The following is a 16675-nucleotide window of genomic DNA, read 5'->3' as shown; positions in this document are numbered from 1 at the left end:
TCCCCTGGCCACACGCCCCTCCCTAGTCCCAGGAAGTCCATTTGCCAGTTGCACAGATGCAGAATGTTTGGTTAGCTAAGCACCAGCAGCACCAGTGGCAGCCTGACTTCCTGGGGGCACCTGTCTTACCTGCCTCCCCACGCTGCAGCTCTGTGTCCTGGCCCTGTGTCACTATCCTTTGCAGAGCTTCTAGAGACAGAAACAAATGGCCAGCCCTTCTGTGGCCCAGATCCCAACGTAGAGCGTGTATGCGTACGCCTTCCAGGGCAGCTGAGCTCCAGGCGAGGGCCCCGCCCCTGGGACAGTCTGGGACAGAGAGCTGAACTCCCCAGAAGAGTGTCTGGGCTCTTTATTTTAGATCCACAGCTGGTCTCACTGCGACTTTGTGAATAACGAAAAGGATCCTGCAGAAACGATCCCCATGTTTTCCTACTTCACGGCCTGCCTTCCTCACGACCCCGCAAAGAGAGTGTCCGTGTAATGGTCAGAAGTGGCCCGTACACTTCCCTTTCCTCCTTCCTCCTTTTTGCCGAAGGAGCATTCAGGGGCCCACAGAGCGCTGACAAACACACTTTGACCACTTGGGCTCTCGTGCCCTATGGGGTGGCCAAACCCAGAAGGACCTCCACGGTCATTTACTCAACCCTCGTGTTTTTTCACGTGAGAAGAACAAAATTCTCAGGGGTCGAGAGCAGAGCCTCTCAGATATGGAGAGACCCCTGGGCCACCTCAGTATTTTCTGAGGGTCTTTGTGTATTACAATGAAAGAAGCAATTAAAAACGAGCCATAAAAATCAGAACTCTTTCCAGAAAACAATGCAGCTCAACGTATTTTGGTCGTCACAAGGTCTAGAACAATATGAATTCACAGTCATCCTGCACGACAGGCAGGCAGTGTCGTACAATCACGAACGCAGTGTAGGTTGAACGATGAGTTGTCGCCTTTCAGTCCTGTCAGTGTATTTTCAGGGCTGTGTGAGGAACTTCACTTGCAGAGAAGATCACGTCTAACGTGGGGCCCTGGTGAATACAGAGGCCAGCGGGCTCCCCTGCCCTCTGTCCCTCCTGAGCTCTTCCAGAAACCAGCTGTACGGTCTTGACCACTCACGTCTTAATCAGGGAGAGGATCTGACTGTGTTTTTGGCTTTCTTTGATTTACTGTCTCTCTGCTTGTTTAAAACACATAACCTGGGTCACCCAGCTTACTGCCTATGGTTATTCACCACCTTCTCCTTGCCGGGCCTGGAGTCTGAAATTCTTGCTGCTGAGGGGCTTATTCTTTCAGACGTCATTTTCAGGAGTGTCATCGTAAAAGCCAAAGACCTCTGTATGTGTTTTTATCTTCACCCTTCAACTACAGTGAGCTAACCCCTGAATGGACGGTAGTTCATAGCCAGCTAAGAGGACGGTACTTCTGGGAGAAAGGACTTGTGGGTAAGAGATGAGAATAAATTTTATTGTTAATTAGAAAACAACTGAGCATAGATGCAGGGTTCAGGGAACCCAGCTTGAGCTCTTGCTTCATCTATAAGTTGTGTGATTACAGGCAAGCCAGGCATGCAACCTCCTGAGCCTTAGTTTTCTCATCTGTACAACGGGAACAATACTAGTATGTAATTCACAGGTTTCCCCTTCCCAACTCCCTTGAGGATAAGCAATGGTAAGTATTTATATGTCAGAAAGATTCACACAAAAGTTAGCTTATTTAAGTATAATCTGTAAACAACAAAGTCAGCTTCCCAAGATTGGACTCGGTGGGCTCTTCCCCCATTTCTTAAGTGCCTTTTCTGCGCTGTGAATTATTAGAAATGGGGACATACCAATGAATACAATAAGTTTCCTGTCCCCCAGGAGTTCACAGTACTTGGAGTGATAAATGAGAAAACAGGCGATTACTATAGAGCGTAAAAAGTGCTAAGCGCAGGGTAACTGACTCATTTCTTCGTCACACATTTATTGAGTGCCTGTCCCCACAAATCAACGTGCAGGGTGCGGTGGATTCATGGATGATGATTAGGATACCCATAGAGCAGGCTGCCAGGAGGAGGTCCCATGAGCTCAGTCATCCAGTTGGAGGAGAATGTCCAGTGAAGTTCAAGAATAAGGGTCCTGCCAGCGGGACGCGTGAAGGCTTGGAGGTGACACCAGTGTGGTGACTTGAGGCCACTTCCCACGTCTCAGCACTGGTAAAGTCAGCGCCATTAAGAGAAGCCATCACTGAAGGGTGGCTGGAGAGTCTGGGGGGCCTGTCGACCCAGAACCCTGTGTAACCAGTTTATACGCAGTCAACGGTGTGCCTGATGCCCCAAGGGGGAGAGCCTGTCAACTCCCAATTATCCGTCAGTGTGACAGCCCCAGTCCTCCTGCTTCTGCATGGCGATGGGCTTCCGAGTACTGGGAGTGACTTACTACCAACGTAACTATTAGTCCAACCGAGACTGCGGTTGATGAAGCTAGGAGTTAGGAGGATGCATTTGTCGTGCAAGGAGTCATCTAGGGTCGGCTAAGGCCGACTGAAATGAACATTAAAATGAACTGCCATTTGGGGATCCCTGCATCCCTGCCTCTCTGTTGGCTCAGACCTCCCCTCCTGGACTGGACACTAAGGAAGGCCCTTTTCTTTCCTTTATGTTCACGTCTGCTGCTCAGAGCGTATAGCTGCCGGGATGAAGTAGGGAGAGCAAGTGTCCTTTGGGGTCACACACCCATTCTCGGATGTGGAGAAATGTCTCGTTGCTTTCAAAGGAGCAAAGTAAAAGAGCAGGTGATTTCATTTCCTCGTCAAGATGGATGATTTCCAAGTGTCGAAACTGAACTGGAAGCTTAAACCCGTTTCCTCCCAAGTCCTAGCCCGGCAGCATCTTCTCCCTCACCTGCTGTACCCAGCCCTCGGTGACAGTCGAGATGAGCTCAATATGAATGGGCATTTAATTTGATTTCCAGGGTAATGTATCCCCTACAGGTGCAGAATCCCCTAAGGAGGTAAGATGGGCTTATTATTCACTGGGAAGAGTTATCCAGACACCCTGAGTACAAGATGGAGCTGAAACAAGTCACACAAATGGGTCCTCGGAGCCTGATGTCTCTCCCCAAATAAGACTCGCCGTTTTGAGGGATTACCCTTCTGGGCAAGGAGCCTGAGGATTTTGTGTCGCTGCTGCTTGTCCCTTACATACGGGCCGCTGCCATCCATCATGTCCTGGCCAACGTGCTGTGCTCTAAGTTATTTCTCCTTAGGATAATAAAACGGATATGAATCTTCTTGCTGATGGGGAAGTAAGGATGTTAGCTTGTCTCTTTGCCTTGGTTCTGGGTGTAAGCTGCACTTGGGCCTTGGTGAGCTCGGCCCAGCTCTGGGCTTCCATCTCGGGCTCAGATCAGCTTGTCCTGCTCACCTCTCTTTGTCAGAGTTCCCAGGAACTAAGCTTCCCACCGGCAGCCACTCTGCCCTTGGGGTTCTTTCCTCTGTGAGGTCCATTGTGAAGCGCGGTGCTGCCATGTCAGTTTCCTCCCTCCTTTTTGTTCCCAGAATGACAAGTACCCATTTGCCATGAAGTCATCTGCTACAAATCCTGTGCTTTGGCTCTCAGGTTTCATTTCTGAGTATGGGACTCAACAAGTCCCAGGATGTTTGGCTCGCTCACTGCTAAATGATTTCACTCACGAGCAGAAGCCTCGTAGCATATGTGGTTGAAATCTGTGCCTCTGAAAAGTTATACATGTCCACATGTCAGAGATCTTTGGGGCTGCTGGTGAACAGTGAAGGTGGTAATGTTAGCTTCTTGGATGCCCAGGGTCTGCTGAATCACAGTGTCATTGGGCCAAAAAGTGTAAACAGAAAATAAGCAGTTAATTGGGAATGGCTGCCATTATTGTTTATCTATGCAAAGGATAACTACTATGAACACTGCCGTTGCTGGAAACTTTCCCGAGTGTATCTTCTGCCCTATACTAACGCTTCAACCCCAGGAAGCTTCTTAGAAGTCCTGTTGCTGAGTTCAGAGGATCAGTTAGGCGTACCCTTGACATTTTTAAAGGATCTTTTTTTTTTCTAATGGAATCAGATACCGAGGTATATCTGATATACTTTGATATTTCTGAGGTTTTAACAAAGAATATTACAGCCGTACCCTCAGCTCATTTGTAGAAGATGATTTCCTGGCAGTACCCTGGATTGATCTTGGCTCAGTAAGCCATGTCTTAATTTTAATGTCCCTTGCTGTCCAGAGTGGCCGAGGATTTCCAAAGCCATAAATTCCCATTTCCTTCCTGTTTAGTAGTCCTTCCTTTGGTATCTCTTTCTCCTCTTATATTTCCTATAACCACGTCAAGCACTTTGCCTGTAGGTATCTCCAGCTAGATCACCCAGTTCATTGGGTGTATTTTTTATTTTCCACATTACTGCAAGTGGCAGTATTGCTAAACTTTCTGTCACTACATAACAAAGATCCCCTTTCCTCCAATTTCCGATACTCAACAAACCATATGAAGTTGTCATATTTGTAGGTAAAAAATAGTTGAATGTTGGACAATTTCCTATAACTCAACCTCACAAATACCCCAATTTCTGTTAGTTTTGTGAGTGGGCGGGATTACTGACAGTGGCTTTGATTTCGCACCTTCACAATCTTGCCTGCACGCCAGAATCACCTCCGGGAGATTTGAAACTCTGTGATACTCAGGCTGCACCTCAGAGCAATGAGATCTGTCCCTCGGGAGGCTTGGCTCAGGCCTCACTGGTTTCTAAAGCTCCACAGGTGATTCCAGGGCGTGGCCAACCTCCAGAACTGTGGATTCAGGGTATGTATGCAGCTTATTTCCTGGCGTAAGTCTAGCCACACGTCACTGTGGCCGTAAGTTACGTGGAACACTATCCTGATTCTCCAGACCTAACACTGACTTGCAAGTTCAAACTTTGATGTCAGAACTCTCATTTTAGAGAGCAGTATTTAAAATTTGAGGTAAACACTGAAGTAAGTTGTTCTGAAAGTAGGAAATCAGAGTGGCTGTTCCATCACCCTGTGATTAATGCATTTCCCTTATTCTCCGGTGCTTATGATTTGAAGGGTTCTCCGGAGGACCAATGGGAAATGCACTTCTTTTAAAGAGCTCTCCCTTTTCACCTGTTGGATTCATGGCTTCCTTAGTTTTGTGGGCTTTGTCGTCAATTTCCCCCCTCTTACCTTTCAGAAAATTCTTCTGATGTGAACTGCTAGTTGGCTCCTCTCTTGACTTTCCAGTGCTGTTATGAATTTGTTTTTAGAGGTCTTTTGTCATTTCTGTGATAATGGAAGAGAAGAGAAGCAACATTCCGTGTTCAGTGGGTCAACACTGAGCACTTAGCGTATGCCGGCTTCTTCCCCCAGAGACCCCATCTCTCAAATCATTACCTGACTTGTCAGACAGGCGTCATTATTTGTATTCTCAGCGCTCGCCAGAGAAACAGAGCCAACAGAGAAAAGGTTTATTACAAAGAATCGGCCCATGTGATTATGAGGCTGATGAGTCCTAAGACCTACAGTCAGCAAGCTGGAGAACGCAGGGGAGCTGACAGTGTGGCTCTAGTCCGAGCCCAAAGGCTTGAGCACCAGGAGAGCTGATGGGTGTAAGTTCCGGTCGGCAAGCCTGCAGGCTCAAGACCTAGGAAGAGCCAGTGTTTCAGCTTGAGTCCAAAGGCAGGAAAGAGCAATACCCCCGTCCAGAGGTAGTGAGGTAGGAGGAATTCTCTGTTTCTCAGCCTTTTGTTCTATTCAGGCCTTCAACTGATTACACAAGACCCACCCACGTGAGGGAGGGCAATCTGCTTTACTCCGTCTACCAAAGGCAATGTGACTGTCATCCACACCCCCTCACAGAAACACCCACAGTAACGTTTAGCCAAATTGTTGGGTATTACGTGGCCTAGTCGAGTTCACACATAAAACTCACCATCACGTTTCTTATTTTGTAGAAGAGAAAACCAAGGCACAAGAGAAGTTAATTAACCCAAGCTCAGGCAGCCATTGAGACACAGAGCTGGGATTCAGACCCAGAGGGTCTGGCTCAAGCGCACATGTTCTTAACCACTGCCGACAGCTCTCTACCCATAATGCCTAGTTCTATGTGTACTTTGAGGAAGGCTGGGGTACAGTAGGGAACTTGGGGGCATGCCGCATGTTTGTAATAACTGCTGTAAGTAAGGAGAAAGACAAGTTTCATTAGGGATAAGGGAAAAGATTGCCACCCACACTGAGAGCACAGGTGAGGCCGGAGAGCTGGGATTCAGGAGCAAAGCAGAGTTCTCAGGGCTGGCCACGTTTCTAGAATACGGTGCGACACAGTCTCCCTCGCTGCTCTCTTATTTGTGGTCCCATAAAATAGACCTATAGACCTTCTTGTGTTTTAAGGGTTCTATCGTCTTTAAAGTGTTCTGTACTTAGAAAGGGCAAGGAGAAAGGGAAAAAACAAAAACTTGTGGGAATTAAAAACGTTGTGGAACCTTACAGCATTCTCATAAGAAATTCTCCTGTTTACGATTCTTTTCCTATATTAGTAACCGGAAGCCCTGATGGTTCCCTGATCTCTTTTTCAATATATGATGATAGAACTCATGTAACCCTCTCTTTCCCTCTGTCCACGGGTCATTAGACCGGCAAAAAATATCAGGAACATAATTTTTTCCAGATATAATCTTACTCAGTTTCCCAAGACATGAAACACACAAAGATAGCATTGTGTAAATATAAATTTATTTCGTGAAGTCATATTAATACTTTTTCCTAATTCTTACAAAGTCAGTCAAAGAGAATGCTGAGTCTACTTTGATGAACACGAACATTGGAAATCATGATTGTGGCTGACATTTGCAGTCTTACACAAGTCTCAATATCCAATTTATTTCTATAATCTATTTTGGACAAACAGTATCAAGAAAATCCTGATCCAAACAGATAAGCAGCTTATCTTGCAATTTCAAGATTCTCTTCAATCAAATGGATCCAAAAGTGTTCAAGAGGATTTGTAGAACTTTTTGGTTTCAAAGTTGAATCACAACAATATCTAACAACTAGCTCACTTCTTTATTATAGATATAAAAATCAATCAATAAATACCCCACACTTATAAATAATGCTAAAACTATCAATTTTATGACAGTGACACAATGAAAAGTGTTCTGATTTTACTTGCTATTGCATAGTACTGTAGCTCAGGACAGGCTGACTAAATGTGCCTGAACTTTGTTCGTGGTGATATAAAAGTGCCTAGAGAAGAGCTCACCACCTAGTTGGCATAAAATAAATGTTTTATGAGTGAGTGAATGAACAAACTAACCTTGCCTGATCTCCCCTTAAGGATTCGATTATATATACAATTTTATTTTTACTTTTTGATTTGTACTTGCACATGCTTGAATTTAAAACAGATCAGTCAGTGCAGAGCTGCAGACTTCATGACCAATGCCTCCACTGTTTACAAGACTTTCAAATATATCCCCAGCTAGGACAGTGGACGTTTTTCTCCAAGGTCTGCATGAAAATGAGTTAACGAGGCAGCACGAAGTCGTTCCATTGGTTAGTTGTCTCAGTACCAAAGTGAGCGTAGAGCACATTTGAGGTTGTGTTGAGTCTCATTACAGTTTAAAGAATTATCAGTGTGAGTCAAAACATTTGTAGAACCAAAACATGTCGCGGAACTCAGGGTCCCCTTGGGTCCCAAGGAGCACAGTTGGAAACCACTCCTGAAGTGTATGTAGACCACGTCCTCCACGAAGGCCCCTCTCTCCAGCACGCAGCTCTGAAGGCAGCTCCACGTGGAAGTGTTTGCATTGAACAGGAGAAAATGCTTCATACCACAAGGTCTTTGGTTTGGGGCCATTCAGTGAGACTAACGGGATACTTGGTGTTTGCTAACTGCCCTTTCTCTACAATGGTTTTAAACACTGAGCCGAAGGTGAGAGTCAGGAGGCCAGTTGAGGGGAGCTTCCAAACAGCTGTGTCTGAGGCATGGATTCCTTGAGGCTCTGGGGTCACTAGAGCCCTTTGGCCTCTATGGCTTAGAAGAACCTCTAACGGTGCTCTGAGTGAACCCCGGTTAGCCCACTATGCTAAGTCAGTACTGCCGTTTTATCTCCGTACCTTGTCTTTAGAAGGTTTGCATTCACTGAGGAGAAAGTGTCCTTGAGAAGGGGTTGTTGGTGCCCTGAGAAGTTGTTGGTTTGATTTTCCTGGACTACAAGCCAGAGTGTCAGACATAGGAGGCAGTGACGTCATTCTTGTCTTCTTGACTCATCCAGGGCTGGTGTCCTTGTGTATGAAGAGGGAGGCTTTTAGAGCATGTGCCAATTTTTGCTCAGAAAGTTGAAGATTCAAATTGAAAGGTTTTACTGGCAGGATGTTGCCAGTACACAGGGAGGTATTTGTTAGAATCGACATGGGTCTAAAGCAGTAATAGAGGGTGTTATTTTCTGAGCTTTTCAGTTGAGTGACAGGTAGGGTCAGTGTATTTGGCGAGATTTGTACTAATCTCCCGGAACTCAGTGCGTACTGGCCCAGCTGCTGTTCCTCCTCTGTCTTATTTACCCACGGTGCCAAGAAACTGTTCTCCAGGCTCATCATAAGGAATCTTGGAAGAGTCACAGGAGCAATCCAGAATCACAATGCTGAGAGGCACAATTGTGGGCTGGCAGGAAAGGGTCGGTAGATGGCAGAAAGTGCTGCAGGCTCTGGAAGCACAAGAGTTTGAATGATCTATGTGAAGCTGTTCTAAAGGGCACAGATGTTTAAAAGAACTATGTGGAGAGAAACTCCATAACCTCCCCGAATTTAGCCCCTATAATAGGAACGGAGCCTGTAGATATTTTACCATGGCTTTCCTGGTCTGTCATCTATCTGTGTGTCATCTATCTTTCCAGATGTGCAGGTGATTGATGCCTTTTGCAATCTTACCGGAAGAAATGTAAGTTATAGACATTCACTAATGAAAAGACTTGTTTTTTTGCAAAGCAGCTCGGGACCGACGTTATTCTGCAAAGGAGTCCTGTCTTTTTAATGAAAATTAAGAATTTATCTTAAGCAAGTTATGGAAAGGTTGGTTCATTTATTTGCATAATGATAAAATGTGCCAGCAGTTCTCTTTGCGACGAGCAAAGAATAGAGAGGCACAAAACCTCCGTAAAAGGAGATGACGAGCCCCGAAGCATTCTTTGGATCTCTTTTATGAACCAGTTAGCTTTTCACCAAACGAAACTGGCACTTCTAGAAAAATGTAGTTTTATAAAACTCTTTTTTGTAACCAATAAATGCCTGTTTAAATGCGTGCTAGGCAATGTGCTACTTCCTTCCTCACGTGTGGCGTCTGCGTATTATGTTACCTTAACACACAGAAATGCACGTGTTCCAATAACTGCATTTAACTACTCTGTAAACAGATTAACACTGATCCAGGAAATGGAAGCAGTTTCAGATAACTTACTGGGCGTGGGGATTGAGAAAAGAGAGAAGTCCAGGGTACTTCCCTGCGTCTGGCCTTCATGTCTGGAAAGGCCACTGACTGAGATAGGAGAAGCCGCAAAGCTCAATTGCCTTGGAACGTTACACCCTTTCAGAACAGAGCCAAATCTCTGTGATTCGTTTTAACAAATTCTATCAGACTGAGCTAAAAGAATTTGTTAAATGTTTTCTGAAACATTATAAAAAGAACTGACCTCTAACAAAAACACTGGACGCTAATGACCGGTGAGCTTTCTGAGGGGCAGCACGTGTTGTCACACACCGTTGCTGGGAAAGCTGAATGTGCCCCCATGAGACTCCGCTGGGAGGGGACACCTGGTTTATGCCTGGTTTTTCCTGGACTTTGACCCGTGTACCTCTCCCCTTTGCTGATTTTAATCTGTGTCCTTCTGCTGTAATAAACTACAAACATGAATATAACTACTTTTCTGAGTCTTGTGAGTCCTTCTAGTAACTTTTGAGCTTGAGGGTGGCTTTGGGGATCCCTAACACAGAGCCTCAGATGCAAAAATGAGGCTGGAAAAGAGAGATTGGAATAAATTTGAGTGTGTCCTGAAAGACCCTGAATTGCATAGGAAAGCAAAGCGGTTCACAACATTTCCAGGTATTGAACAAGGTGTTTTGGAGTGTACCCTCAGAGTTTGTCTTGAGAAAAGAGATGGCATTCCAATTTCATCCCACAGGCAAAGAAAGGATGAGTATGTTGAAGACTTCAGGAGAAACCCTTCAGAACCTTTAGGGAGCAGTCAGGAGTCGATGCTTGATACAGATGTATCCTTGGCTCGCACCTCATGTCTCTGAATGACCTTGAGCCAGAAATAGGACATTTGATACGTAACAAAGCCTGGAAAGGGATCTAGCTCCATTACCAGATCTCCAACACATTGCTGAACATTTCCAAAGAGCTTTAGGATAAAAAGCAGAATAAGGCTAATGCCTTACAGATAAAACAACTAGGTAGTCCCACCCTAATCAATAAAATCAGGGAAAGGATCCTCTTATTTTACATACCTGTAGATTCTATAAACAAAAAGGACTTGGGACAAATGATTGTTCTCTGGTAGCTAAGAAACTGCAAGAAAAATGATAGGGTGAGACAGGAACAAGGGCCCCAAGCGTCAGGCCACCTTGGAACATCTCCAAAAAGATTTCCTATCCCCCTCCACCAAGTTCTGAGTATGACCATTGCTTGCTTTATTCTCAGAGTAGGATTTTCTTTCCCTTGCCAGAGAGGTGTGGCTCCAAAGGTAGTGAAACATGTCTTGAGTCTTGTGTTCCGAGTCTTGGGAATTCCAATCTAGTTTTCTGGTAACAGGAACATCCGTTTTGCTGGGACTGTCATTAGAGGGTTTTGCGAAGCCTTCCCACCTACCCAGAAATACTATCCCCATCACCCCCTATCTTGGGAAAATGGAAAATTACAAATGGAATTCCAAACTCAAACGAGCTAGACTCTCAGACGTCTGGAACGTCCATGGCCTGAGGTCTTGCTACTGGTTTTAATGACAATGAGATCAAGTCCCAGAGTTCCTCAACTCTCCCTTTATGAGAAAGCAAAAAGCTGACCCCTGTTTCTAGCAATATCACTTCTGACCCTAGACTGCTCTGTTTCATGCAGATTTGTTCAAATATGCAAGAAACTCATGTAACGCACCTAATGTTAGCACCAGTAGGTGTGGGCAGCCTTTTTTCAACGTCCTTCTAAACAACAGTTGCAGGACCTAATCCCTGAAAATACGGTTTTCTGGAAGAGATATCAGAGACAGACTTCAAACTCCACTAAAAAGAACCTTATTAGGTTCTGTGAAGAAATAACTAGCATGGTCGTAAAACTCCAAGGGGTTGACCCTTGGATTTCTATCTCTCAAATAAAGAAGATTCAAGAAATCCTCGGATCACTGGAAGAGTCTTCCAGCTGGAGACTTTAATAAGCTGAGGCTTCTGACATTCTTCAGAAAGGAGAAGACAGCTTCTACCCAGTCCCTGGGTCGAGTGGACAGTGCAGCCATTTGTTTCTGCAAACTTCCACTCAAGACCCACAAAACAAAGTCCAGATCCCCAGAGCCAGATTATGCTTTAAATTGCATTTCTTGTTCTTTGTTTTCCTAGCCAGTTATTCTTTCCTCTCTGCTAGTTAAAAAAAATCTGTTAATAGGCACTTGTTAACCTAAAGTATGACACCCGCAGGTGCCTGTCTTACTACTGCCCTTTGACCCCTAGGCGCTCCTTGATAACTGTATGCTATCTGGCTATGATTTGCTCATGATTTGGCTAAACTATACAAGAATACCCACTGTCGGCGTTTTTCTTGTTTTTCTTTGGTCACCACCCATCTTTCTTCAGTACCAGTCCTTTATAAAGAATCAACTGGTTTCCTCAATCACTTGGTGACGTTTTAGATGGCAAACACCAAAAAAGGCCAGAGAGCCAAAAATCTGAGACTTGCTGTCACATGACACGCAGGATGGACGTTTCCTATTTCCACTGAAACAACACCTGGGAACCTCTACAGGAACCGGCTTGTGTTACTGAGCATTCCCAGAAAAAGATCTTGGAAAGGAACTATGAAAACACGTGGGCCAGGGGACTCTGAACATTTGGGAGCTGCCTTACTTCTGCAGACCCTTCCAGAAAGGCTCACTGCGAAAGCCCAACTTCACGCGCTTTTTGTTTCAGCTCTACCTAATGCTCTCTCTTCTATAAATCTCACTGGCTAGTGCCAAACCCCTCTTGTCAAGTAATGCCCAAACCAGATAATACTATTCAACATGCGCGTAAGGATATTTTGGCTGATTACTGATCTTTGGGAGGTTCCCAATAACTAGGATTGGATTTGGGGCCCAAAAGCCTACAGCTCAGAAGCCAGATGGGGGTATGTTATCTCGAAAAACTGACACCTGCCTTCAAGTAGTCTCTGATATTACCCAGAATTTGTTTTGCCTATCCTTTTCCCCTCTTGGAGGAAGAGATTTTTAGGTAACTCAAAGAGATGAGCCTTAATCATTAAGGAGAATTTTGAACTATTTTCTTTTTCTGAACCCTCTCTATTTCATGTGCGAAATTTTAAAGGCCCCCAAAGTCTGGAAATCCCTATATTTTATGTCACACGCCTTGACAGGGGAGCTGGACAATGCTACTAATGTCACAGAAATTCTGACTTGAGAAGTTCTGAGGTTGGGCAGATGGTGGTTCAAAACACAGCAGCCCAGATATGTTGGCTTTTCATGGTGCAACCTGTGCTATCGTAGGGAGGGAATGTGGTACTTCGGTTTCTAGAGATCTGGGAAACTAGCATAGACATGAGGAAAGTGGGTGATTTAATCAGAATCTCCATGTATGGTTCTGGGAGCTGTTCCCATTGCAATGGGATCTTTTATCTCAGCCACACTTGGTGCCCAGCTGAGATGTGGACTCCGAGTTCTCATCACAGCCCCTTTCTCTGTATCTGCCACATTGCAGCGCTCAGATACCAGTGTGTACTCTCTGTTCCATCGAAAGATTGAAACAATGACCAGCCAACACAAGGCAGTGTGTCCGTTTCCTACCGTGGCTGGAACAAATTGCCACTGTCTTAGTGGATTGAAACAACATGACTTTGTCATGTCACAGTTTTGTCGGTCACCAGTCTGGGCTGGTTTGACTGTTTCTCTTGCCTGGTTTTCAAAAGGTCAAAATCAAGGTGTGGGCAGATTGGGGTCCTATTGGGAGGTTCTGGAAAGAATCTGCTTCCAAGCACATTTGGGCTGCTGCCAGAATCCAGCTCCTTATAGCTGTGAACCAGAGGGGCCCATTTCCTTGCTGGCTGTCAGCTGGGGACGACCCTGAGCTCCCAAAGGGCTCCCTTTGGTCCTTGCATACAGGCCCCTGCCAGCAAAGGCACGTCAAATCCTTCTCGCATGGAATCTCTCTGACTCGCCCTCTGCTGCATCTTTTCTGTTTCCAGCTGGAGAATGTTCTTAGCTCTTCAGGGCTCTTGTCATTAGACTGGGCCCACCAGATAATCCAGTATATTCTCCCTATTTTAAGATCAGAAATGTCAATTACATTTGCAAAGGTCCCTTTGCCCTGTAATCTGACGTAGTCACAGATTCCAGGGATTAGGGTGGGGAAGGCCCACCACACACAGGAAAACCTGATGCTTGTAGAGGAGCAACAGCTACAACCGGAACTTGACACATGATCACAACACCTCAAACATCTGTGCAGATCTGGGCTGATCACAACCCTAGAAGGAAGTGCTTTATCCTCCCACTGAGGCTGAAGAAGAGCCACAAGGGTGACAATGCAATCTCAGTGTTTGCAAACCAATTTATGTAGGCGAACACTTCCTAATATGCACTAACAGCTCATGTATCAGAATCATAGTTTGTTTACCTAAATAAACAACTTGCTTATCCAGCAAGAGTGCGCATGTCAGTATTTCCATCAAGGCCCTCTCTCTGCTGTGTCCACTGAACGTAGCCAAATGCCATCTAGGTCCTTCCCTTAAAAGAGCCACCTTAAGCGCTTTGAGACTGGACCTCCAAGTGCTGTAAATACGCTTCCTTCACTTCCCCCTTTTGAAACACTGGAGGCTGACATGATGATGTTTTCCTTTCTATAGTAAGTTTGATAACCTCGGTTTTGCTTGTTCAAGAGGTTTGTCTGAGAGGCAGTGGACACCTCCCTGTGGGCGCCCCCTTCTCTCCCGATTGCTGGAAAGCAGGGGTGGGGCGGGAGTGGGACACAGCAGAGGCTCAGCCGAGGTCCAGCCCATGTCAGTGGGTTCAGCTGGTGTCATTGATGAGATGGGGTGCCTGACGGGCTGTGTCTGCATAACCGTTCAAGCTGCCGTCCTGTGAAAGCCCCGGGCATCTTATCGGCGCAGCGCCACACCCTCTGGAGGGGGCAAGCCTCCCATTATCCCCGGAGGCCCACGACGTGTGTACCGGTGTGTTTCGGGCGTGGGGGCTCTGCTGGAGCCTGCGTTCCCCCGCAAAGCGGGGTGAGTCTGAGTGGGGAGGACGGGGAGACAATGCTGTCACTGACCTTTACTCCAGGACAGCGCCCCGTTGTGCATGATTGGAAGGGGGTTGTTCACGGGCCTGCGAGAGCTTGAGAGCTGAAGCCCCTCCGTGGTCTCCAGCTTCACCATGAAGGAGAAAACTACAGGCCCCACTGGCATCTTGGTGCTAAAGCCGTGACACCAAACCTAGATACTACCTGACCTCAGTGCAGTTTCGACCTTCACCAGGAAGCACCTAATAACACCATAAGACCTTCAAATTTACTTGGTTGCAATTTATTCTTTTTTTTTTTAATTTATTGGGGTGACAATTGTTAGTAAAATTACATAGACCTCAGGTGTACAATTCTTCATTACATCGTCTATAAATCCCATTGTGTGTTCACCACCCGGAGTCAGTTCTCCTTCCATCACCATATATTTGATCGCAATTTATTCTTTAACAATCCCCACAGGCACCTACAGGTGGGGGCCGGGGGTTGAGGCAGAGGGTCTTGGGACATGGCCTGAGAACCTCCTAGAAGTCTGGAATAAGGGGATAGTGATGACTGATGGAACTAAGAACCTGTCCCCACCCCTGCCAACTCAGGGTCCCAGGTTCCTTTCCAGAATATTCAGATCTTGGGAGCAGTGGAAGACGGGTGTATAGGTGAGGGAAGCAGAGATAGTTAGATATTTGCCTTCTGTTTGTGGACTCGTGTGACTACTTCCTAGAAAAGAGGAGACTTTCCTGAGTGTCCCATCACTGAGGACACTCATCTCCCCACATCTTTCATTAGAGCGGTTTCCTAGTCCCTCGGTTTCTGGGGTCACAGGCAGCTGCCCTGCTGGGCTGGGACTGAGGTGGGGCCCACGTGGTTTGTGCCTTTTCGGGGCCTGTTCTGGCCTCCCCCGTGCTGCAGCAGTTGTGGAGCTGGCCCCTCGGACACTGGCTCTGCACATCGCTTTGTTACTCCTTGATTCCAGAACACATAGTCCAGGAAGGAGAAAGGCAGAAGGCCCAGAAACAATAGTCTGGGACCCTGAAACTTCAGAGTTGTGATGGGCCGAATTGTGTCCTCCCTCAGCTGAGGTGTTGAAGTCCTGATGCCCAGGGTCTCAGAATGTGACTGTACTTGGCTCTTGAGTCATTAAGGTAGAATGAGGTCATGAGAGTGGGACCCGATCCAACGGCTGGTGTACTGACTGGCAGCCGAGAAAAGCATACGATTTGTATTGAATTTTACTCGTACGTGGGAGCTGTCCCAAGACAATGTAGACTCAAAAAAAGTGACCAGAGCAGGATGTTTTTATACCTTTGAGACAAAGGAACAATACATTTGTGAAGAATTGACAAGACAGGTGGGTTGGGGCTGGAGGTAATTAGTAAAGGGTGAAGAAGTAACCAGGAAGATAAGGGTTAGTTGAATGAAGTTTGTTTTTACAGATTTCTTTCACTCCAATTCCCACCTCAGGTGAAAAGAACATCTTCCTCTTGGTACAGAGAGTAACTTTCACATGAGGGTTTTATGACCGGTTTCAGGAGAGAAGGATGAGGGCAGGAGGTCAGTGTGACCCTCACGCTTCCACTGTTTTCCAAAGTCCTTCAGCGTAAGAGAGCCGAGGTGCCATATTTTGGTGGCGTGACCGGAATCCCTTCCCCGCTTCGTACATTTTCATGGAGGTGAAATCAGGTGAATTTAATAGCAATATATGTTTCTTTATTTTAAAAAATTGAAGGAGTTTTTTTTTGTTTTGTTTTTTTCAATGTTAGTGGATATACACCCTTTTCCATTGTTTGCTCCTTGAGTCTCAGCTGCAGCTTTCCTACTGTCCTGAGAGAATTGGCCAAGTCAGCCTAGCAAAGGCAGCACCGAGACTGCACCCCACCTCCTGCCAGAGCCCTTCCCACTCGTGTCAGGACCCCAGCAATGCTGAGTGCCCACCCTGTCCCCATCCTTAGATGTTGCTGGATCCAGGGGTCTGGGAGAAGCATCATGCCATTCTTTCTTGATCTACTACAAAGTAGTTTTTGGAACCTCTGCTGCACACGTAGCTTTTCCAAGATGCCTCCTCTTTAAAATGTGGGGAAATAATTCCTACCGCACAGAGTTTCAAGGATAAAACAAGGTATAATACATGTGACAGTATTTTGTAAGCTCCAAAGAACCAGTGTCCGACATTTTATCCAGCATAACGTGTT

The sequence above is a fragment of the Rhinolophus ferrumequinum genome, chromosome 22 (genome assembly GCF_004115265.2).
Source record: "Rhinolophus ferrumequinum isolate MPI-CBG mRhiFer1 chromosome 22, mRhiFer1_v1.p, whole genome shotgun sequence".
Classification (NCBI taxonomy): domain Eukaryota; kingdom Metazoa; phylum Chordata; class Mammalia; order Chiroptera; family Rhinolophidae; genus Rhinolophus; species Rhinolophus ferrumequinum.
This window is presented reverse-complemented; position numbering follows the sequence as displayed.